The 26577-nt window shown below is 34.8% G+C and overlaps 1 protein-coding gene across 2 annotated transcripts in view; it reads left to right on the top strand.

Annotated features, from left to right (window-relative positions):
- Positions 1–26577, top strand: part of SPATS2L (spermatogenesis associated serine rich 2 like) — a 222937-nt gene that overhangs the window by 93542 nt on the left and 102818 nt on the right. Inside the window, exon 1 of one of the 2 annotated variants that reach the window (XM_051985917.1) lies at positions 12854–12948. The exons of the other annotated variant lie outside the window; for it this stretch is intronic. The gene's annotated coding sequence lies outside the window, so the exon portion shown is untranslated. Of the gene's footprint in view, positions 1–12853; positions 12949–26577 lie in introns of those variants that run through there. 2 annotated transcript variants of the gene reach the window in all.

Genomic DNA, 26577 nt, shown 5'->3' with positions numbered 1-26577 from the left:
TTGATCACTGGCTTCATTTTTAAAATATATGAAGTTAACAGAGAGAAGAGAAGACAGACTTGTTCTGCTTGGCTCTGTGGCCAAAAATTAAGAGTAATGAGTAGAATTGTAGATTGTTTTTCTTGACATCAAGTAAAACAGTATAACAATTAAAATTTTTCAAAAGTAGAATGGGAAGGCAATAGAAGGGTAATGGATTCTTACTTACTGGTAGTCTTCAAGCAAAGGATGGATAAAGGATTATTATTGAAAGAATTTTTTTTCAAGTGTGAATTAAGATAAGTCCTCTGAAATCCCTTTCAATATATAAATTCTATCACTATGGTGAAGATAGCTTGGAAACTAGATTGTAAACTCAATGGAGGTTACCTAAATTTTCGTTTCTTAGAGTACCTTCCTCAAGGCTCTGTACACAGTCAGTACTTAATAATTGTTATTTATTGAATTGAAATTCTATGATCCCATTACTGATGCATTTATGTATATATAGGTGGTAATCATTTCATTTATATTTTGCTTCAAATAGTATTTTCTCAGTTCTTGTAAATGAAGGTAAATAGTACTTTAATAAAAAATCATGCTCATCTCTTAATAGCATTTCTAAATTTAAAAAATAAAAGAAAGTGGGTGAAAAAGCTTGTTCATGATGTTTATGTGATCCATGCGTCAACTTGACCTCAGAACCTGACATGGCAGACTGGATTTACTTTAGACAATTTTTTCTTAATTATAGTCTCTATGATTTATTTGATTGTACTTCAGAGATTCTCTTGAGATTATCAAAATGTGACTTTTGTTTCTCTAGGAATCATTAATTCTTCTGCAAGTTTTCAGGCTAACCTCAGCTATGGAACAGTTGGTTCTGTATACCTATTATATATCTGGCTTTCTCTAATACCACCATCACTACCACCTGTTGACCATCTCCAGAACTAAAGTAGAAAGTAACTAGCCTCTGAGAGCAAGATGGTGGTAATAGTGGTGGTGGGGTATTGAAAAGAGGTGAGGGAATGGAAGTAAGAGGGGGAGAGGCAGTGCCTTGTGATGCTATCCAGAACACAGAATTTAGAGTTGGAAAGAACATTAGAGATCATTGAGTCCAATCTTCACATTTCATCTCATAGATTCAGAAACTAAAGCATAGAGGCTAAGGGACTTGCTCAAAGTCACACAGGTAGTAAATAGCACAGATATTATGAATTTTTTAACTGCAAATCCAGGCCTATTTATGTTATGCCACACTCGAAGATGAAAATTGCAAGAAGAAAAAAGGAAAAAGATAAAAAGCATTTTTTCTTCTCAAAGTTTTTTTTAAAACTTTTTGTGCAGATTTCTATTTTGTTTCCATCATAACCTATCTACTTGTATTATACTTATCAAGTACATGTTACTTATTTCCTTCTCACTTCAAAAAAAAAATTGTAGATTATAAATTCCTTCAGGGCAGAAACTATAATTAAAAAAACCAAAACACAAAACTTCATATTTTCTACACTTGGGGCACTACCTTATACATAAAAGGTTTAATAAATATTTGTTGAAATGAAATAGAAAAGAACAAGGACCAAGAAAAGAAGAGAAAAAAAGGAAAACAAAGCCAGAAAGATGTTTCAGAGCTATTTGCATACATTTACAGCTAGAAGAGCCAGAAATATAACTGTTAAGAGAAGAATTGGAGCACCTTTTTCCTGGATCTCCTTTGCACCCCTCCTTCCATACAAAACTTTTTTATTTCTGTTGCTGTCCATATTACTATTTGGAAACTAGAGTGAAACCCTTGAATAAGGAGGGAAACTACAAAAATGACAAAATAGGGGTTCTTTAGGGTGACAGTGCCATGAGACAAGAGAAATACTGGTAATGGGCTGATTATTCAGAGATTTGAGGAAATGGAGAGCTTCTGTCATGGTTAAATTTATTTTTTCCCCATCATATAGGATAGTAGTTCAATTTTTAAAGAAAATAGAGCAAGATCTTGAGAGATGCATTTCTGTAGCCTTTACTCGATCTCTGGCTCATTCCAAGTCTTCTGTGAAACATAGAAGGGGTTTATTCTGTATAGTCCTTTGTGATCATGCTTGAAATGAAAAATGAAATCATGCTAAAGTCAACTAACATCTCTTTCAAGAAACAAAAGCAAATACATTGGTGGGGCTTTTCTTCTTAATCAATGCTTACTTCCTCAGCCTTTTTCGGTTAGCATTTAATAAAACAAAGCTTGCTTTGGGGTTTCTATTTGGCTGAGCATTTTTTTTTTCAAGATTGGATATAGTTAATTAAATTCTGTTGGCATTGGTCATCTTATAATATGTGAAACTAGGTAGAAATGAAAATGGAGGAAACCACAAATAGGATTTCATTAATTGCTCCAGTAGAGCTAAGTGAAATTCAACTTGAATTTGCTCTGCAGTTCTTTATTTGGAGGTGGATAAAACATTTAAGTTATAATAATATCAAAATGGGAAAGGGGGAGAATTGAGTGCATTAAATGTCCTTGCTAAAAATCCAAATCTTGGCCCATTATTATAAAAAGGGTAATGGAAAACTGGAAAGGCCACAAGTCTAAGAGCTCCATAACCAAAAATGAATTCAGAAAAACTGTCTCTTTCTCCCAGTCCTGAAAATATAAGGAAGTGTAGAAAAAAAGGTGGCAAATCTTATAGGTAACTGAGATAGAACAATCATGACTACAAACTTAAAGCAGTTACAGACTATCCAATATTTTTTTACTCCAATAAATATTTTTCACATTTCTTCTCCATGCAGACTTCTCTTAAGTTACAAAGATAAGATACCATCTCTTTTATTATGGAGTACATAATCTAATGGGTGGATAAGAAATATACACGTATGCCTATGATATTAGATAAGATGGTGAAAGTGTTATAATAGAGGGGAAAAATACAGCAAAAGTTTCTAAAATGAAAAGAGATTTGGTATAGTCAAGGGAAGGTTTGCTTCCAACTCCTATTGGTGGTCTCTTCTTCAGTTCCTTCATTTGTAAACTGCAGGATTTAGAATAAATGATCTCTAAGATCCTATGTTCCTGACTTCAAACTTTCATATCAACTGTTCCCTTTAATTGGAATATCATTTGTTATTCATTCCATCATGTTTTATTCTGCCTCTCTTACAAAATAAAACATGTTGTCATTTTCATGAAGCTTTCCCTAACAAGTTAAAGTCTTTCTACTGAACACAGAAATTTCATGTCAGTTATGTAAATTGTAATTAATGAAACCTGTGCTTTTTCCTTTGTTTAAAAATTTAAATATTTATTGATTTTTTAATCATCTTCATTCCTGAAGATGCCTCTTCCCTACTCAGCAGGACATTCCTTATAACAACAAGAACAAACCCAGAAAGAAAGGAAAAGAAAAAATAACTTAATAAAAAGAAAAAAAAATTAAAGGAGGAACCGGAGGAAGGTAGTTCAGCAAAACCAATCAACACATCAACTGAACGGGGACAGTATATACAGACCTTTCTGTAGTCCCCTACCTCTCTAAAGAAGTGAGTTTATGCTTAGGTTAAGTTTCTGATAGTCTCTTTCTGTTAATGACATCATTTTCCCATTCTCCTAGATTTGAGGTTATGTTCATATTTTTGGTATCTGTTACTTTATTTCCATTGATGATACCACCATTCTCTCAGTCCTTTCACTCATCTTCCTTATCACCCAATGCAGTAAATTGCCAGTCCTATAATTTCTACCTCCTCAATTTCTATCACATCTTTCTATTACTACCATACTCCCTTTAGTTCATATCCTCACATAGCCTCCTAACTGTTTTTAGTGCTTTAACTCTCTCCATTCTCTAGTCTGTCTTCCATAATCATCTTCCCAGTGTGCCATTGAGTACATCAAACTTTTAATCACAACTCTTCCATGGTTCTCTGAGGTCTATTAAATAGCTTCTTATTCTAACATAACTCCATTATTCTAGTACTACCTCCATCTGACCTTTCCAGATTTATCTCATATTACTTTGTTCCTGACCAAAGAGAAAGTTGTGTTTCACTCAAAATGGGCTTACTCAGAAGCCACCATTCTTATTTCCCCCACCTCTTTTCTGTGTGTATTTTCATGTACTGTTCATCACCTACCTATGGAACAGACTCCATTATCAATACCTATTGAAATTTTTTTCTTCCTCCAAAGCTTACTTAGGTTCTACTTCTTCCATTAAGACTTTGTAGATGTCACTCAGTCAGTAGGCACTCTTCTAAGGGCTGGAGATATATACTTTAAAAAATATGTCTCTGCTCTCAGGCAGCATACAAAAAGAAGGAAAAAAATAGGGGATGAGCAGAAATCATGGGCAGGATGGAAAAGTTAGCAAAGCCCAAAGTAATGTAGCCAGATGAGAAATGAGCAATTCTGAGCTTTACTCCCCTCTTAAATGGAAGTTTTGGAGTTCTTGGCCCAGTCTTCCACTCAGAGGGACAACCAGAGCTTCCAGCTTAAAAGGCTTGTACCTTTCCCAAATGTTTCATAGCACTTTTCTCCCTGATCCTTTATACTTACAACAACCTGTCTTGTATCCTGGTGATCTGTGTAGTCAAATCATCAAAAAAACAAAAACAAAAACAAAAACAACTTTAGAGATCCTTAAGCTCTCTTTTTTCAGATGAGGAAACCAAGACCCAGAGAAATTCATTGACTTGTTTAAAATGTCACATGGGTAGTAAATAGCACTCCTGGTTTCTGAACGTAGGATCTTTTTTTTTTTTTTTTTTTAAATTCAAGGATATTCCCACAATGTCACAGAACTGAATTAAGTTATCATTTGTGGTTTTCCTAAATACCCCTTTACTAAAATGAACTTTGAGAATAAGCAACTGTTTTATTTCTTGCACAACTTCCTTAGATATCTAACTACATTGTTTAGTACACCATGAATACTCACCAGGTAGGTTGACTTTGAACATTTTATAATATGTTCATAAGCACAAGTTAAAACCGGATAAATTCCATTCCTTGTGTGTACAATTCCATCAGACTTGATATAAATAAAATTGAGGCTTGAAACACTGTATATTTATGTAAGTGAAGCCGGTGATCCAGCATTTTATACATTGAAATCTCAGTGACTTGAAATTGAATTGGGTGAAATTTAGCAGAAAATCTTAGAAGGGAAATAATAAATGATGCTATTTTTAGCTGGAAAGAGTTTTTATAGTACTTGGGCTACTGAAGAAAAGTTCTCATTTATTTAATGTCTTGAGTAATGATCCAGAAGAATGATAAGACTGCTATTGCTCAAAATTCTAGATAAACACAATTCATTCAGCTAGTCCAAGCTGAGCCTCTATAACATACCTGGCAGCTACTTTAGGACTTACTGTGGTGGTTTACTCAGCATGGAAAAGATGCAGATGCTTTCCTCAAACACTGTATAGTATAAAGATTGCCATAGTGCCTAGGGAGAATACATTCATAGAAATGTACAAGCATATGAGCACAAAATGAGTGAAGCATTAGCACAGTGGGCCACTAGGTATCACATAGGGAAGAGAGCTGGACCTGGAGACAAGAAGTCCATAATTCAATTCCAGCTTCAGACACTTACTGACTTTGTGCCACAGTTTCCCCATCTGTAAAAGGGGGATAGGATTATTGTAAGTATAAAATGATACAGTTGTAAACAGCTTTGTAAACCTCAGCACTGGTTTGGATCAACTGTTAGAAAATAATTATCAGTGAGGAAAGACTGCATAGAGACTTGCTCTTATGGGCTGTGAAGATAGATATTAATGTAGAGGTAAAAGGCTTTCCAAATGATCTAGCTTATGCTGAGTTACAAGATGAATAAAGAAGGTGAGAAGATGAACTTGGCCAAAGAGAAATTTTTAGTAATGGAGTCAAGGGTGGTGGGATCCATAAAGCTGAATATGAGTTGATGCCTTGACTCTGATGTTGAAATGAAAGTTATTGTAGTGATATGTGATTGGATAAGCACTGAAAAATTATATTTTAAGGTGATCTTTAATATGAAACCAGAATGGCAAATGTTGTAATTCCTGTCTAGAACATATAAACTATAATAAAAGATAATGAATGACTAGCAGTCAACAGAAAAGAATAAAATAATATTTAATAGAACTATGGGAAGTAATCAGAAACAGGTTTTTATGAGATAATTTAAAATAATTTATTGAAACTTTTAGGGGCTTGAATATTCTTAACTCATTTTTAATTATATATTAGCTACCATAAATAACAAATAAGGTGATTATTTATTAATTTTGCTATTATAAAATGTTGATTTAAAAATTATAAATCCCTGTGTCTTTTCATATGTGGATTTTCAAATGGAAATTGAGAGGTTAATTTCTGAGCAACATGATTCCTAAAATTTTAATAGCAATATAAAATGATTAGACTAAGTCTTTATTTTTCATAACATTAGATCAACCTCAAGATTCACAAAATTGTATTCTTAATCTCTTCATTCATTTTGATATAATTACATGAGACCATCATTAAGATGGAGTTTCAGATATTCTCTGAGTAGTTTTCCACTTTATTCTTTCTGTAATTCGACTATTTATTTCCTATCATAGAAATATATCTATACTATGACATTAGGTCCTAGGCAATTAATTTTAGTGGTGATGAAAGAAGGGAACCCTAAATTGATACATCTTTCTTAGTCATATGACTAGGAAGGTAGATTTTAGTAACACATTTACTTTTGCTAAAACTAAATATTTTGTTCCACTTGCATGGCCATGGAGAAAAAATGATGGTATTGCTGGCAAGTTATATGCCCCTTAAAATGAAAAATCAGTCTTTTAGGCCACCTTTTAAGGTCTGGATTCATTAATTTTATTAAAAAACCTAGCACCATAGATAATCAGAGGGCCCCCTCCTTTGACATCCTCTTCTCTATTGGCTTTGTAAAGGAAGGGACAAGAAAAAGAAGAAAGAATACTAAGGAGCAACTTTTGGCCAACACTAGTATCAAAATAGCTGAAAAAAATAACAGGGCACACTTTCTTTAGTACTGATGTTCTCTGTATATTAGAGCCATTAACTAGTCGCATCATTTTGTTTTCTTAGAATGTCACTGCCAAGAGAATAATTCAGTAATATGGAAAAATAATGCTTTTCTATAAAAAGATTTTCAACACTTCTGATCAGAAATATATTAATAGGTCCAAAGCTAAACTTCATCCATGTAGGCAAATGTAATATAATTTGGGAGATACCAAGAAAGCCTCCCTACCTCAAGATGGAATTCCCACAGTTTACCATCAGTATCAGAAATTCTGTCAGCTTCATCATCCCTTTGGGTTAATGTCTTATGCTCTATAAAAATGAAAATTTTCATGCTCCTGAGGGAGCACACAGTATTTCTTATTGGTTTTTAGTACTTTAACATGAATTAGAGCAGAATATTTAGGTGGTTATCAAAGGAGGAAGAAAAAAAATCAGTATTAATATAGGCATATGTTAGACTACTAGGACAAAAGGAGTAAATGGGTGAAGATATAGAGAAACAGGTTACAAATTTGCCAAGAAGACCCAAATATATTAATGATGGAGGACTTCAGTTTTATTTTGGGTGTCTACCAGATTTGCTAGAAATTTCTTCTTGTCAAAGAAAAGGAGCCTTAAATTCTTCACTCACATTCCTGACAACCTGATTATTCAAATAGTTCAGTAAGTGATATGGTAAACTATTATTCTCGACCTCATTCTGACAAAGAAGGAAACATAAGTAGATAAATAAATAGTAATGATGGAAATCTTGGGGATCTGCCACAAGTTCATAATGAAGAGATTAAGAATCTGGGCCAGAAAAGGAAATGACAATTATAGTTTGATGAGAACACTAAATTTGTAAGTTTGTTAGCTTTAGAAGGTTCAAGAAGAAAGGACAGATTAAGATTCTGTAAATTAAGATTGTATGGAATAAGTCAGCTCAAAACATATGTGAAATATTCAAGAATGAATTTTTAAAGAAACAAATGCAAAAAAATTCTATGAGGAAGAAAAGGTAGAACTCCCTGTTTAAGGAGAAAAGGGTGAAAACCAATTTTGATTTTTTTTAATGTCTAAAAGATAATAAAGGTAAAGGTAAAGGAGTATAAGTACCAAAGAGTGTCACAACATAAGAATGGAGTCATGAGTGCTAAATTACAAAATAACCTGCATCTGGCAAAGAAAATTAAGCACACACTTTTAAAAAGTTAGGTTGGGAATGAAACTAGGATCAAGCAATAGATAGGGGCATTGCACAGAGCAGATGTGAGAATCATAAAAAAAATTGGAAAGAAGCTGAACTTTTTAAACTTTTGTACCACCAAGAAAATTACCTTTGGATTAGGAAAGATAGAACTAAAATGGCTAACAGAATTGAAATGAAAAATTAATGAACAAATGACAATAAAGCATCTCACTAAGCCCCCAATAAATTCATTACTTGGCCTAGCTGAAACACATCCTGAGTATATTCTAGGAAGTGGAGACTATCACTATTGAGCTATTGCTGCAGATCTTAGAAAAATCATAGAGAATGAGGAAGTGCCACAGGCAAATACTGTCCCTATTTTTTTCCCCACTTTTTTCTGCCCTTATTAAAAGAAAAAGAGAGAGAGAGCAAAATTTTCCAGGAAATTTGACTTTCATTCCTGGTAAATTTCTAAAATGTACTATTAAAGGAATGGTTTGTGAGCATTTAGAAAGTAAAGTTGTAATCACTAAAAGCCATTATGACTTTATCAAGAACAAGTCATACCATACTAAACTGTTTTCCTCTTTTAAAAATACATTTGCTTATATCTAACATTTGTAGATCTAACCAGGGCCTTTGATATTGTCAGTCTTGAAGGCTTATGAAAAATGTCAGAATTTGGTGCCTGGAAAATCAGCATGCTTGCCTGGGTTCCAGATAATGGATGATGCTCTCTTACGTTCTCAGTCATGAATGAAATAAAATAAAGCTGGGTTTGCTCCCATGCTTTCTCAGCTATGTTGTCAAACGCTTTCAATGAGGATGACCTCAAGGTTTGCTACCCACTGATTCTTCAACTTGAAAAGGCTTGTAAGCCACGATTAAAATGGAGGGAGTGTTGGATTTTTTTCCCCCCTGAGGCAATTGGAGTTAAGTGACTTGCCCTGGGTCATACAGCTAGGAAGTGTTAAGTGTTTGAGGTCACATTTGAACTCAAATCCTTCTGACTTCAGAGCTGGTGCTCGATCCACTGCACCACCTAGCGGCCCCAGTGAACGATTTTTTTTGTTTGCAGATAATTGTGCACTCAGTGCAGTCTGTGAAACAGAGATTCAACAAGGTATGGATCGATTGGTTCTGTGCTGCTTGTGTTAATTTTGGCCTAACAATTAACACCAAGAAAACACGGCCTCCATCAGCCAGAATCTTGCCATACATGGAGAAATTTTGAATTCTGTGGATATGTTCACTTACTTTGACAGTATATTTTTCAGGGATGTTCATATTGATAATGAAGTTGACATATACAAGATTAATGTTTGGAAATCTCTGAAGGAAAATGTGGGAGAGAAGAGGTATTAGACTGAGTACCAAACTAAAGGACTGCAGAACCATTGTGCTGATCTCATCGTTGTATCCCTGTAAAACCTGGACAATATACTAGTGCCACGAAATCACTACCATGTGAATTGTTTTAGGAAGATTCTAAAGATCACCTGGTAAGATAAGATACCAGACATCCAGGTCTTATTCTGAACTAAACTGCCAAACATTTAGACTCTACCGCAGAGAGCACAGCTCTGTTGGACTAGCCACATTGATTGAATGTCAAATTTCTATTTGCCAAAAAGGCTATTTTATGGAATATACACACAGAGCAAGTGCTCACAAAGTAGTGAGAAAAAGAGATATAAAGATACTCTCAAGGTCTCTCTTGAGAACTTTGGAATTGATTGTGTGACACGAGAGAAACTGGTATGATTGCCCAGCATGGTTTGTCCCCATCAGAGAAGGTGCTGTGCTCTGTGAGCAAAGCAAAATCGAAGTAACTCAAAAGAAACACAAGATCCACAAATACAAAGAATCTATGCCAATGTTTACATAGATTATTTGTGTCTAACATGTGGTAGAACATTCTAGGCTTGTACTGGTTTGATCAGCCATAGTCAGATGCTGTAATTTGGCTTTAAAACGTGATGTCATTTTGATCCAACTAAAACTTATAATTCAAAAGAATTTTGCAGATACAGTAAACATAGTGAAACATTTGAAAAGGGTTTCATGATGTCTTTATGTACAAGATAGAGAGATGTGGGATTGAAGATGGTATAATTAGGGCTTTTAAGAATTAATTGAATGACCTTGCCAAAGAGTAGTGCATTCCTGTCTTGGTGTAAGCTCAGAAGATCTCTAGTGAAATGTCACAAGTGCTATTCTTGGCCTTGATCTGTTTAACATTTTTTATCATTGATTTGATTGCAGTCTTAGACAGAATGTTCATCTCATTACAGAAATCACAAAACTGAAAGATATAGGGATGATAAAAACAGGATCTAAAATGGTATCAGCAGGCTGGAATGATGGATTGAATATAGTTTGATAAAATTTAAATTGAGATACATGTAAAGGCACATTTAGACTTAGAAATTCAACTGTATAAATATAGAATGAGAAGATATAGCTAGAAGATCTGTTGGACTTAGTAGACTGCAGCCAATTTCTGATTGATAAGATGCCATGCTACAAATTGAAGCTGCAATTGTTCACTTTTTTCCAAATGAGGGAATTGAGGCAAACAGGATGAAATGATTTGTCCCATTAGCACATCTTAGGCTGGATTTTAACGCTGGAAGATAAATCTTCCTAACTCCAGGCCTGACACTCTATCTAATCCCTCTGGGAGCCCCTGGTTCCCATTAAGGCCTAGCTCAAGTGCCTTCAAGAGGTATTTCATTAAATCTCATTGTTTGTGAGCACCACTATCCCAATAACTATGAATGTATAGATGTATATCTATCTACCTATCTATCTTTGTGAATGGGTGTGTGTCTCATATCTACTTATCTACCATGTTTCCCCGATAATAAGACACTGTCTTATTAAATTTTTTTTTTGGACAGAAAAACACCAGAGGGCTTATTTTCAGGGGAGGGCTTATTCTAATGAATATTGACAGCAATTTTAATAAACAGGTAAATGTGAACAAAAAAAAGTACCTTTATTCAATAATGTTTTAACCCCATCATGCTCCCTGAGTGCTCCTTCTATCCTCCATGATGCCCCCTGAGTTCTTCTTTTATCCTCCATCATGCCCCTTTTATCCTCCATCATGCCCCCTCACTCCCGCTTACATAACAGGTTTTTATGTTGTCCTGCCTCAGCTCTCCTCCGCGGCACTGCTCTCAATGGCGCCAGCAAGCAAATCACTGGGGAAGAACAGGATGACGCGCTCACTGCTGCAGCTCTGATTGGATGCAGCTCGGAGCGCGGCACGCATTTCACCGGGGGTGGGGGGAATGGTGCATACAGAGGGTACCGTAATGTAGCGTGTAGCGCAGGGGATCCCTTCACTACAGTAGCAATCTCAATAGGGCTTATTTTCGGGGGAGGGCTTATTTTAGAGGAATCTTACACAGTAAGGGGAGGGCTTATTTTCGGGATAGGTCTTATTATCGGGAAAACAAGGTATAATTCAATTTCATTCCTATAAGAGCAAAGACCATCTCACTTCTGTATTTTTATCCACAGCATCCAGTACAGTGCCTGGTAGACAACAGGCATTTAATGATGCTTGTAGTTTCATTTGTATTTTTAAAAGAACCTTTTATGAAAGAGGCACTATATTTAATTCTAGGTGCAGGTAGGTAGCACATCAGATAAAGTGCTGGGCTTAGAGTCAGGAAGACTCACCTTCCTGAATTCAAATCAGACCTCAAATGCTTACTAGTTTTGTGATCCTCAGCAAATCATTTAATCCTGTTTACCTCAGTTTCCTTATCTGTAAAATGAGCTGAAGAGGTATCTTTGCCAAGAACCCCCCAATGGAAAGAGCAAACCACTCCAGTGTCTTTGCTAAGAAAAACCTAAATGGGTTCACACAAAGTTGGACATGACTGAAATTACTCAACAAAAACAATTCGGTGCTAGGATTACAAATATGAAAGTAAGAATTTATATTCTATTGATAGAAATAACATGTACACATGTCATAAATTTAGGATTGGAGGATACCTGAGAATCATCTAACTCAACCTCCTTATTTAATATATGGGGAAATTGAGGCACAAGGGGGTTATATGACTTGTCCAAGCCCTACCTATAGTAAATAGCAGAACAGAAATTTGAACCTTTGTCTTCAGGCTCTGAATCCAGCATTTTTTTCCTCCTTCTATGCAGCCTACTTATAATTTATAAATATAAAATGTAGACAAAGTTGTGGAATGGTTGATGGAGGAAGTACCCACATCTACAAAATGATACCTCCTTAAGGAATGAAGTGCTTTATTGTGGTGATGTGGGTGATAAGTCAGCCATGTGATTAGGAGCCTTTTATAGGCTGACCTTTGGAACTATGACAAACTACAAGCTGCAGTGTGTATCTCCGCCTTTGCTATCTCTGAGAGCATTCTCAGGGGCCAGAGTGCTTCTGCCTCCATAAACCCGGGTGCCAGGTACCCAAGGCAAAGACCTTGTGAACTTATTACCCACAGAACACAGCAGCATCTCAGGAGGTGGCAGGTACATTTGAGCCTCAGGTGGTTCGGCTGCTGGCAAACAGCTGTTGTCTCCGCCCCTCCTGGGCCCTGCCACCTACCTCATTCTCTGGCCCCACCTGCTCCACTTAACTCTCTGATTACACACCGTTGGGCTCTGAGTGATTCAGGGGCTGAAACAGAGACAAGGAGCCAGCTGCCCAGGAAGGACCCTATTAGCCCAAGCTCACATCCTGTGAACTCTGCTTTGAAAACAAGGAGAGTTAGAAAACGTAAGTTGGGACTTCTATTTCAACTCTAAAAGGGATGGACTATTTTAGGTTTGTTCCCCCTTCCCCTGCCACCTTCCTCCAGAACAGGAAAATAATGAAAGATCAAGGGAAAGAAGGAAGAAATTTGTCATCATGAGAAGTTTCAGTGTAAATAATAAGGCCCAATTGTAACTAATGCCAAAACTTTCCTCCATTTACATTGAGAAGCAGAGTGGTGAAGAAAAATGAGGATTGGACTTGAAATGATAAGATCTGAGGTAGAATTCTGTGGGTTTAACCTTTCTGGACCTATTTCTTCATTATAAAACGGGGATGAAATAATGTATACCACTACTCTCAGAATTACTGTAAGGAAAATAAAAAATATTCAATGTGAACTATTATTATTACTTTCCTGTATTACATTTCTACAATTTGAAAGAATTCTGTATTTCTTAAACTTATGACAGTTGTGGTTTTGGGGGAAGCACTGACTCCATTCTCACTTTTAAGAAATTCACCCAATGTTTCATATAATAAGGAAGAGTTCTCTCCTATATCTCAGGAATATTATAAATTTACAAGCACTTGGCAAAGGGAATGTGACCCAAAGATGTAGCAGACCATACTGTAGTTTATTTCTCTAGGTTTTTACTCTGTGATGAATGAATAACTTTCTATCAGCAATGCAAAAAAGGGCTTATCTTTGCCAGGCTTAGAGTTTATCATTTCTATCAGTGCAAAATTCTATTTAATATTTTCAAAAATCAATACATACTTTTGTATTTATATAAAATAAAATGGATATTGTAAGGAAGTAAGATAAAAAAGTGTCCCAATTATATTCTGAGGTGCTTAACTTTATATTTTATTAAGTCAGTAGTATTAATAAATGCTGCCCATTTGTTCTGCAGTGATTCCCAGAGGGAGGTGGTGGCAGAAAAGGTAGTGAGTCCTGGGAGGTTTAAGGAAGAGACTTTTGATTGCTTCTGATGTGAAATAAACTTATGTGTGGAATTTTGTTGAAATTCCCACTGAGGAAATTATACATGCAAATTCCACAAGAGTAGTAATATATGATAAGCACTAACTATGGTCTTTTATTTACTATATAGATTGCAAACCATAGATTTGTAGGTAGGAGAACTTTTTGGATCATCTATTTTCAGTCTGTACAATGTATTTCATTGTACAGATGAAGAAACTGAGACCCAGAAATGTTAAATGATTTACTTAAGTCACACAGGTTATATGGAAAGCTACTAATTTGTTTATAAGGAAACTATGGTGCAATGGAGAGAGCACCCAACTTGGATTCAGGAAGACTGAATTCAAATCTGGGCTTAGATACTTACTAGAAATAGGACTCTGGGCAATTCATTTAACCCTGGAAAAAAAAAAAGGCAAAGCACTCTACTGTCTTTGCAGAGAAAACCTCAAATGCTCTTGCTAAGAGTTGGACATGACTGAAATGACTGAACAACAACAATTAATATGTTTGTCTAAGAAGTGCAGAGTTCCTTCTTATGCATTTTTAATTTTTACATAGTTCAGGGCACTTTTCCTGATACAAAACCACTTTGAGATGGACATACTTCAAAGTTGTTCTTGTAGCCTAAAGAAACAGGCATAATGGAATTGCTAGTACAGGTGGATACTTGCAGCTTGGTCTGGGTCACTCACATCTCTATGGGATTACATATTTTCTTTAAAGAAAAATACTTCCTATCTACAAAGCAATAAAAAGCTTAGTCAGGTATTAGCTTATATTAGATTATGTTTTCTTTTAAGGCATTTCTTTATATTCTTAAGATGTCAGAAACTTCAGAATGAAATAATTTTATATTAAATGGAAAAAATCATGACAAAGATCAATGCTAATAAAGCTTTCCATTTTCTTTTTTCACTCTCTCTCCCTTTTCTTGGCTTCCAGCCATTAAATTCTGTTTTATTTATCTTCAATGTCCTTTGCTCTCTTCCTCCATTTGCATCCTGAACCACGATTGGTTTGATACTTTATGAAAAAGTAATATGAACTTCAATTCATAAACGTTTGCCAAGACTTAAATGAGAAGCTCAAAGTTGGGTAGGCAATAAAATTAGTTCTATGATGCTGATGCTACTACTACCGCTACTGCACTGTTCTGCCCAGCTCTTCCTATGCAAGCAGCCTCTACAGTGAAGGTCATCAGAAGTTGGTGACTAAAAAGTTCTACTGAAAAGGTCACTGTCTTGATATTGCATTTCTTGCCCCAGATTTCTTCAAGTAATATCCTAAAGAAATGAATGTTTTTGCCTATCTGTGGGTGCTGGACTTTTCAAGCAAGAACTGACAATTAAACACCATTTAAGTAAAATATTATTTTTCCCTTTTTCTTCCAATAGAAAGCTTAACAGGCATTGATATTTTTGAACCCAAAACATAACTAGTGTTTCAAAAGAGGAAGGACTTTTAACCATGGATTTTCCTAACATTTGTCCTTAGAAGTTGTGTAGTGAATTTGCTAGAACTACAAGCTTATAACATCCTGGTACTTTTAAATTAACATGCAGCCTCAAGCTGTTTTTGGAATAAAAGAGAACTCACAGTTAATAACATCACATAATCATATTCTAATTATGCTAGTTTACTCCATTTCAGAACAGTTGTTGGAGAGTAGTCTTATAAATAATAATCAGTGGATAGCACGCCAGCAGAAATTCAAGAAGATCTTTGAATTCAAATGTGATCTCAGACACGTACTAGCTGTGTGACCCTGGACAAGTCACTTAACTCTGTTTGCCTCAGTTTCCTTATCTCTAAAATGAACTGGAGAAAGAAATGAAAACTACTCTAATATCTTCTTTGCCAAGAAAAGCTAAATGAGGTGAAGAGTTGAACATGACTGAAATGATTGAACAATGAAATTTATTTAGAGTAACCCAAAAGTGTCATGGTATTACATTTTAAATTAAGATATTAATTAACAAACATTAAATTAACCTACTAAACTTGTAAATCTAAAGTTATTATAGCACTTTACAAAATGCTTTAAATATATGGATGATCTCATTTTAGCCTAATAATAATTTGAAATTGATATTATTGTATTATTTATCTCTACTTCATAGCTGAAGAAACAAGGTTCAGAAAAGTCAGATAATTTGCCCATGGGTGCACAGCTAATTAACATTAGCAATATTTGAAAGTAGGAGTTTCTGACTAGAAATTTCATTGTACTATACCTCGAGTCTTAAAAAATATATAATGATTGGGACTAGATCATTGGTTTCTCAGTGAAAAGAAATTCTCTGATGAGGATAATGGGTCTGGCAATTTTCCATAGGTAAGTGACATGTTCTTTGTAATTTACAATCTTAGAGAGTTATCTAGAACTCTGAAATGGTAAATGAATTGCTGAGGGTCACAGAGGTCATAGGTAGGGCTGGAGGAATGACCTAATATAGGAAAACCAGAAAGTAAAACTAAGTACTCTCTTTTTAGAGAAATGAAACCAAAACAGATTATACTTTAAAAAAAATTGTTATTGACATTGAGTCATCAGGTTTTTTTTTTCAATTGTGAAATTAGGAAGGAAACGATTTCTAAAATCCCTTCCATCATAGGCTATTTGTAGAAATTTTATTTATGCTGATGGGACTGCAGAAAGAATTACAGAGCAAAAGTATGCTTGATGATTTGGAATATCTTCTGATTAACACATATTGTGTGTGTGTGTGTGTGTGTGTGTGAGAGAGAGAGAGAGAGAGAGAGAGAAAGAGAGAGAGAGAGAGAGAGAGAGAGAGAGAGAGAGAGAGAGAGAGAAGAGAAGAGAGAGAGACACAGACACAGACACAGACACAGACAGACACAGACACTGAGACAGAGACTATTCTGGCTCACTCGTCACTACAGTCTTTTTTTTTTTTTTTTTTTTTTTCCAGTCATGTCTGGCTCTTAATGACCCCATTTATAGTTTTCTTGGGAAAGATACTGGAGTGATTTGTTTTTTTCCTTCTCCAGCTCATTCGACAGATAAAGAAACTGAGGCAAACAGGATAAAGTGACTTGCTCAACGTTAAAGAGCTATTAAGTATCTGAACTCAGATGTTAACTGAGGAAGATGAGCCTTTCTGACTATCGGCGTGGCACTCTCTTTACTTAACTGCTTACCTTAACATAATACATATCCTCCATTATTCTGCTCTTCAGCATGTAGACATGGTCACACTCAATTTTTTAACCAGGAAATACTCCTGGGATCAATTTGCTAATTTTAAATCTGAAAAAATTCTTCCTCTCCTTCTTTGAAGCTAGTAAGCATAAAGAAAATCTGTTTGGAGAATACTGTGATAAATGGGTTTGGTTTGGTTTTTTTCTTGTTGTTTTTGTTTGTTTGTATTAACCAATGTTCTTAATGAGCTGATTCTTCTTTAAAAAAAAAAAAAAACTCAAAACTTGCCATAAATCTAAAAAAGAAAAGCCTGGTTAAAAAAAAAAAAGACTAAGTGACCCCGAGGGTTCTTCCATATCTGAAATTCTCTGATTCTGTGAATCTGAGTCATCCTAGTATTATAAAGACAATATTTCATTTCCAATCTGGGCTTTGGGTTTTTCCTCCTGAGGCAGCCTCATGGTCCTCACTGCTAGGAGCTTACCATCTTGGTTATTTCCACTTGGCTAGTTGGATACCCAATTGGCTTAATGAGCTGCAGCTCAATCCCTGAGCTCAAGTTATCCACCAACTTCAGACTCCCTCATAGTAGGGATTATAGGTGTGAACAACCATTCTCTCTTGGTGAAAGGTTTGTAATGGTCTCTTTGGACTTTAATTTCTTCATCTATAAAATGAATAGGTTGGATCAAATAATCACTAAAGGTGGCTAGGTAATGCAGTGGAAGGAGCTCTGGGTCTGGAGTCAGGACAACCTAATTTTAAATCTATTTGTGTGTCTCTTAGTTTCTTCAACTGTAAAATACAGATAGTAGGAACACCTACTTATCAGTGTTGTGAAGTTCAAATGAGATAATATTTGTAAAATGCTTAGTATGGTTTTCTGGCATATAATAGACACAGATAAATGCTTATTACCTTCTCCCCCCTACTTCTTCCCCAATAACTTTAAAAAGAATCAGCTTGGAAAGCTCTTGGCTCTCCCTAGTATTTAAGTTAATTGTCAAATTCAGCAAAAATAAAAATAAAGAAAGAAAGCCTCCAAAGCTTAAATGAAAGAAATTCCAACTTTTTTTCATATCCTTTTATCTCATAATTCTTTCACAAAAATATTATACATTACATCAAAACTTGTTCAAAAGAGATATATGGCTGGTGGATCTGCTTAAAAATAAAAGTTGGCCAGTTGACCAAGAATTTTAAAGTGCTCAATATCAGTATTTCATACTTATTAGGTTTTTTTTTCCCCTTTGCGAGTCACACAGCACAATTCAGAAAAAAAAAAGTACTTTAAAAAAATTGAACTGAAAAAAAGTGTTTTCTTTTATACCAAAAGAATACAAGGTCATAAAAATAATTCCTGAGGACCAAGCCAAGCAGTTGAACCAGCACCAAGTTGAAAAGAAGGGATCTGTGAATGACTATTATATCATATATCTTTCCCTCCATATCTTTCACTATCTGCTCATGATTCTGAGGATCCTCTTAAGGGAAAGAAAGTAATCTTTTTTCCTCTCCCCACAAATATCACTACCTGGCTAAGTTGTCAAAAATTTTCACTAGTTCTTATACTACATTAAAAAAAAAAAAACAAAAAACCTGTACATACCACCAAGTAAGACCTTTGCTGACTGACCTGAGTCTAAATGATATCTAATTGGTCAATGACAGGAAGGTTTTCATTCAGTTTCCATTATGTCCTTCCACTGTTTTAATACAAGAAGGTTTCAGACAGCAGTTTGGGGATGAAATATAAACTAAGAGGGTAGTTTGAGAAACACTGAATGGGTATTAGACACTACCAAATGAATACATTCTTTAGTAAAAGAGGAAGGGAAAGGGAGATAGTGCTTGAATAGAAGAGAGGTGCCAAAAGTTCCAGCTGAAATCTAGAAATCCCTAAATATGCCTTCAAAAGTCCCACTCAAAATAGTCCTTTATGGAAACAATGAAAGCAAATGAAAACTCATATTTTTGAATTGTGTTGCCTTATTATCTTTCCTTGGATTTATTAATTGAATGTCCGAAAATGCCATAATTTGTCCCTTACGTAGTTATATAAATTTATATTTTAAGTTAAATTTTTTCTTTTTGAAATAAGCCAACAAAACTTTTGATTGCCTAAGATACTTTCATAAAGTTCTATTTTATCTATGTTTTAAAATGGTATGAAAAAACCTTTGGTTCTTATAGGTCATGAGAAAGGAGTATAAGCTCAAAAAGATTTCAGGAAACTGAAAAGACCCCAGGTAGGGGCTCGATCATAGGTTGTGTGTCTTTCACCCAAAGATCTGCCTAGCAGAGTTTGGAAGAGGCACATCACCACTTTAGCTGCAGGATAATCCTATTACCTCATGAAAATCTTTTATTAAGCCCTAATGAATCTATGATCTGCATTAGTGTGGAAGGACTTCCCAGGTACCTAGGCAAAATCATATATCCTTGAAGTTTAAGGGTTAACTTATATTAAATAAAATTTTTGAATAGAAAACACGTCAGTTTGGATTTTTACTTTGAGCTGATCTTGCATATTTCCCTTTCGGTAGCTTTGCACACATTGTTAGCTTACTCTCTGCCTGGTATAGCCTCTGTAACAAAAAGAATACCAGTTTAGAAAGACTAAGCTCTTAATAAGGTAAGTTAGTTAAACTCACCAAATATTTATTAAATACCTATTTGTGCCAGGTAACATTACCAAGCATTGGACACAAAACCTCATGGTAATAATAGCTCCCATTCATGCAGCACTTTGGTAATTATAAAGAACAGTTGAGCTAGGCAGTGAAAGTAGATTTCCCCCCCATCTTGCAGATAAGAAAACAGAAACTCAGGGAAGGTAACTAATTTGTTCGGGTCACACAATTGAGTGTTGGGGTCATGATTGAAACTTAGGTCTTTTGATTCTAAGACTTATACCACCCTACCTCAATAACAGTCATTGTGTCTACATCATGTCTCTCTCACTGGACTGTAAGCTTCTCAAGGACAAGATACTGGGCTTTATTTATTTTTGTATCTTCTTTCTAAAATACTACCTTGAACATAATTGTTATTCAGCAAACATTTGTTGATTTGAATTGAGTAAGAATTAGGACATCATTCACTTTTATAAATTGCGCTTGTGGGTATATGAAATATACCCATATGAACTAATATGGATTATTCATTTAATAATTTTACAAATACAGTAAAGGGGAACAGGGAGAACCATTTTGATGATTTACCAAAATAATGAAGTTGATTTTCTTTAAGTTTTGCCATATTTTTTATAAAAATAGATTTTTATAACTATAGAATACATATTTCTAAAATGAAATGAAATCTTAAGGCATATGAATTAAGAAAAATCAAGAGGCTTTTTATTGTTTTTTAAGATTTTTTCCCCCAAGAATATATCTGAAAATCAGGTGATGTGAATTACATTATGATGTTATTACTGAAAAATAAATTATAGTTTAAAAATATTTTAAATCATCTTGACTCATTAAAATTACATTGAGAACATGATTTGATTTTTATTCTAAACATCTCAATTTTGTTTAAATTAATAGATAAGGACTTTTTGTAGTTGTAGTTGAATACATTCAATTTATCATTTGTTGGTTAATTGAGAAGGTTTCAAACATTCCAATAATAGTCATTTTCACCAGAAATCAGAAATCTTTCATGATTGTTATGAGGTCAGATTTGAATGTTCAACAGTAACAGTGAAGCAAGCACCTCCTTTAGGCAGCCATGGCCAGCCACCTCCACATTGTGAAGCCCTAGAAGGGCTCTTTGCACTCCCTCCCCATGTCTCATTCCTATTCACTTGCCACCATTCCTGAAATTCACAACATTCATATCTCATTTAGGAGTTGGCATCCTTTTAGAAATGGTATGCCCAGCTGTTTACCTGTTTCTACTAATTTAGGGAGAGAAGTAATGAGGTTACCTGAGGGAGTAGCCCTAGGCCCTGATGTAACAGAGAAATGTTAATGGAAGAAAAAAAAAAATCTAAAATGTGGATCAGTATCCAAAGGGAACTTTGGAATCCTTTTGAGTGGCTAGCAGGGAACATAATGCTTCTGCTAATTCACATTCTTGCCAAGACTAGTCCTTTGTATTGACTCAATAAAATCATTTAAATACTTGATTTCTTATATTTCATTTGATTTGAATTAGTAACAAATAATAAGTAACTTATATAGGGCATTGTTGGAAAAAATATTTGTGTTTCTATGTGTACACACATATCATCTCATTTAATTTTTAAAACAACTCTGTGAAGTAGATGCTATTATTATTAGCATTTTACAACTGAGGAAACTGAAGCTGAGAGAAGTTAAAGCGTTGCCAGACTAGAGCTAAAGAGTATGTGAGGAAGAATTTGGATTTCAGGTTTTTCTAACTCCAAGTCCAGTGCCCCAGATGCCACCTCGCTGGCTTACTGGCCAATACCATCCCCACAATAGAAATCTGCCTAATAACAGATAAATGCAATTAGGAAAAACAAACCAAGATATGCATCAAAGATGATTCAGTCCAGCGCTATCAGTTTCATAAATGAATAAGCTGAGATCCACGGGAGTTAACTGATTTATCTAAGATCACTCAGGAACTTGTATTGAGGTCCTCTGCAGAGGCAATTCCCTCTCCCCTGTTCCATGTTTGCTGATGTCTGTCTGATAGCTTATGCCAATCGGCAAGGGTATGCTGGAACCAGCTCAAATGGCTCAGAGCCAATAAATTTTTTGTATAAGCATTTACACCTCAAAAAATGGCAAATGCTACAAATCAAGATTTGATTTATTGTTTTGTTTATTGCTTAGATTTAAGAAAGTGACAGAAAAATATTAATAATAATACAAATTAACCTTTTTTGAGGCAATTAGCATTAAATTACTTTCTCAGAGTTACAGAGCTAGTAAATGTCTGAGGCTGTATCTGAAACTACCTGAGGCTCTCTTAACTCTAGAGCTGGTGCTCTATCCACTGTGCTACCTGATTGCCCCCCCCCCCCAATTAAGCTTAAAATTATGTTCTAATTTTCTTGTAGATCCAGGTTATTAAGTATTTGCCATCACACTCTTGCCTATAGTCTCAGTAAAATATATATATTACTGAGAGGAGAGAGGTGTGGTTTTTTTTATCATTTCTTTGGAGTTTTTGCAAATTATTACAATAATCTGAATCTTAAGATCTTTTAATGTTATGTTTTATCTTTTGTGGTTATTTTCTATTGTGGTAACTGAAAGTTAGGTGGCATAGGAAATAGAACTCCAGACTTGGAGTCAAACAAGTCAAATAGACCTTTCCCCTCACCTGAGGCAGTTGGGATTAAATGACTTGCCCAGGGTCACACAGCTAGAAAGTGTTATACGTCTGAGGCCAGATTTGAATTTAGATCCTCCTGACTTCAGGGCTAGTGTTCTATCCACTAGGCCACCAAGCTGCCCCTCAAGTAGACTTTAATTCAAATCCTGCCTGTGTGATCCTGGGAAACTATTTAACTTCTGTCAGCTTCAATTTCTTCTTCTGTAAAACAGGAATAATAATAACAACACCTACCTCCCAAGGTTGTTTTTAAGGATTAAATGAGATTACATAACATGCACTTTGCAAATTTTAAGGCATTATATAAAGGCGCTAAGTATTATTATTTTATTCCCTTAGTTCTATTTAGCTATGATCAATTCATACACATCTTTCCACGTTTCTGTGAATTCTTCATATTCATGTTTTCTGATGATAGTAATATTTCTTTATATTCACATACCATAATTTGATTCCCCAAACTTTGGATATTCACTTTATTTCCAGTTGTTTGCAAACAAAAAGATTCTGCTACAAGTAATTTCATATAAATGGTAGATTTTCTTCTGTCTTTGACTCTTTTGGGGTAAATATTTCATGGTATCTGAATATTATCACTCTAGTTGCCTTTCTTATTTGTTTCTGATTCTTTGCAGAAGTGTGGAACCAATTTGAAGCTCAACCAATATTGTATAATTGTCTATTGTTTGATAATCCCTGCAACATTAATTACTCAACCTTAATTACTTAGGGATTTTATTGTCTACTAGTATCCTGAGTGAAGAGTGAAACCACAGAGATGTGATTTTCATTATGAATTATCAGTGATTTGGGACACATTTTTTCCCTTTGGTCATTTTCATTTATTCTTCAGAAAACTGTTAGTATTCTTTGACCACTTTCTACAATCCTCTCCTTTCCATACCTCTTTCTCCACCTGCCAGAGAAGAGAAAATGGAGTTTCCTGTTGAGACGCAATCATTTTGCAAAATGTTTACTAAATGAGGTAGGTATTTTTATAGAGTAGAAGGTAAAAGTGCTGAGTTTGCAGTGTAAGAATTTGCCCATTGTTAAAAAAAAAAAAAGGTAAGCATAAAATTAAAAAGGAAAGGGGCATTTCTTCCACCTTTCTCCCTTGCCTGGACATATATATATATATATATATATATATATATATATATATATATATATATATATATATATATATATATATATATAGATGCTGATACTGTTGTACTGAATTTTCTACCCCTTTTGTTTCTCTTCGAAAGAAAAAGACTAGATATCTGAGTTTGAAACTGTTTATGGAAATAGGCTTGTCAGGACAGCAGAGATGCATTCAGAGAAATTAAATACAGGACTTAAAGACGTGTATGATGAGATAACATTACATGTCAGATGCATTCTTCTCCAAGCATTTGAGGGGGGGAAACCCTAAACAATTGAATGATAGAATTGCAAAACTGGAAGGAGACTTAGAGATCATGTAGCCCATCACATTCCCATATTATAACTAAAGAAACAACCTTCGAGAATTAAGTGACTTTTTCAAGATCATTCAGCATGTTAATAGCATAACCAAGACTGAAAATCATGTCTTATGATTTCAAGTGCACAAGAGTCTTTCTATTATAGCATGCTATATACATGGGGAAATTAGTGCCTTTCACAACTTACTGACTGGTTCACTTTCCCAAATATTTGAGTTTTTCTTATATAATCTTCACCTCAGGAACAATCCAGCAGGTGTCATCTGTACTCTCTATGTTAAGGTGATTTTATGAACAACAGGGAGAACCCCTCTTCTCCTCTTTTCCCCCAAGACTTCTAATCCCCAGCCACAGGAGTGGTTTTCAGCATTTGAATCCATGCATAGACAAAACAGTTCTTTCTGACCTCTAATCCTGTGTCTCTTGAAAATCTTTCCATGATTTTCCATGATTTGGGACATCCCATTTCAAGGAACACTGGCCCCACCAAATCCTGTCCATCAAAAGTGCCACCTAAATTTTTTTTTGAAATGTCCTTATAACAGCTAGTGTAGTAACAGCTAAGTTAGACTGCTGCAGATTCAATTGGTCCAACTCCTTTTGACCTGACTACACAATCCTATGAAGGACAAGGCCCTGGAGTTGTCTTTTTAACAAAGTGGCCAAACTTTTCAGATGTTTTTGATTATATGGGATAGCAATAAATCATGGGGAGGCAGCCTTTATACCTTTCTTTATGCTATGTATAGAAAAATTCAGATTATTTTTTCATGATCCTAAAATTTCAAGATAAAAAAAAATCACAAAATTACATGTTGTGAAATGTCCAGATCTTTGGCAATATGTAGGCAAAATATCCATAGGATTGACTCCTATCCTATTGAGTTTCCAATCCTATGGATTGACTCTGTTTTTTGTTTTTATTTTGTTCTCTAGAAACATCTACTCAGATATTCTTTATATTTTTTCTCCTCCCACTCCTATTTCTCTCTGCCTACCTCTTTTCATATTATATACCATTAATGACTATAAAAAATATCAGAAAGTAAGTAGTATCCATTTTGAATATCAAGTGTAGGAGTAGATGAGGATAAATGCCAACTGCTACTTAATAGCTAAGTTGTTTTTTCCCACCTGCCACGGTAGAAGATATGGAATTTCCTTTTAGGAAGGAGTTATTTGCAGAATGTCTACTAAATAGAAGAGGATTATTTATGGAGTGTGTAAAAAGAGCTGACTGTATGAGTAGGGAATATACAGAGTTTCTATCTCCAGGGAAGCAGGATGTATGTAGACCACTTTGAAGACTCTAAAAATAAATTATTTCTGCCTCTGAGAGCTACCTTGCTTTGATACTTGGAGGAAATCTATCTTCATTGAAGTGGATATTCCCTGTGGTGGTACAGATTACAACTTATCTATGCCTTCTCATCAAGTGCCACATTTGTCCACATCCTCCCCTCAGTCCTCCACAGGGGATCCACCAAACATGCTAGGGCCCTTCTTCAAGATTTCTTAAAAGTACGTAGGTACCAATGGATCAAATGGGCAGCCCAGCTGTTATCCTTGCTTCTTACTACGTAACCTATACCCACTTCCTTTTCTGATTATATATTTCTGACTTTTTTCAAAATCAAATCTTTTAATCTTTTATGTCATTTATTGTGTAAAAATTTTAATTGGCAATATTCTTCATCTTATTTATAGCCATTAAATGTCTTTCCTTTGCCATTTGAGTAAGCTTCAACTTTAGTTCTTCAGGATTCCTTGACTCACAGCCATATTGGACATTACTAAAAGACTATTGATGTTTTTTTTAATGGCCTATTGATGTTTTTAAAAATGGTCTATTGATGTTTTTTAAAATGGGTTTTGTTTCAGGGAGAATATTGTGATCATTAAAAGCACTGTATAATTTTCCAAATTCAATCTAGCCCAGTCTTACTCCTATTCAATTTTAGGCCTATTTCAAATGAATTATCTGCCCAAAATAGCTAACATTTTAACTAACTGGTGAACCATCTGTCTATTTAACCATGTATTGGTCTGGACAATAGGCATTCTTCACTTACTTGGTTCTTTCATATTGTATAGTTGTGCTAAAATCTTTGAAATAATTATGGGTTTCATTTCAGCAATTCTAGAATGTTCTAGGCTTGCTAAAATAGCATATAGTTATCTGCCAACAAAGTTACCTATGGAAACTCACACACCAACAAGAAATTTATTTCCTTTAGACCTTGTGTTGGACATCCTCCATGGCAGTGGCAAAAAAAATTTTTGACAAGAGTTTTATGACACACTGGATATTAATAATCAGAGGATTGTTCAGCAAAGTTATCTCTGTTATATCTTTCAAGAATTCATCTATGATTTTGACATATACTTGAATTTGTTCTATCAAATAAAAACCTTTTTAATATAAAAAATTAAAACCATGATTTTGTATTACTGTAGAATATTGTTTGCAAAAGCCTGCCCTGTTAGCGTCTCTTATCTCTTATGGATGTTCTTTATGTATGTGCAGTAAGTCTAATAAGATTTTATAGAGATGGGAAAGAAGATATGACAGTTAATGGTATTTTTTCAGTTGACATATTTTTGGCAGTACTAACATATGAGTTTTTCCCTAAGCTTTTGATAGCTTATTCTTTGCCAATACTCTGTGTATTGCCAATAAATAGTTGATCCTCAAAACTGCATCAATTGCC

This window comes from Antechinus flavipes, chromosome 3 (genome assembly GCF_016432865.1).
Source record: "Antechinus flavipes isolate AdamAnt ecotype Samford, QLD, Australia chromosome 3, AdamAnt_v2, whole genome shotgun sequence".
Lineage (NCBI taxonomy): Eukaryota > Metazoa > Chordata > Mammalia > Dasyuromorphia > Dasyuridae > Antechinus > Antechinus flavipes.
The sequence above is the reverse complement of the archived record's forward strand: the minus strand, read 5'-3'. Positions and strand labels throughout refer to the sequence as shown.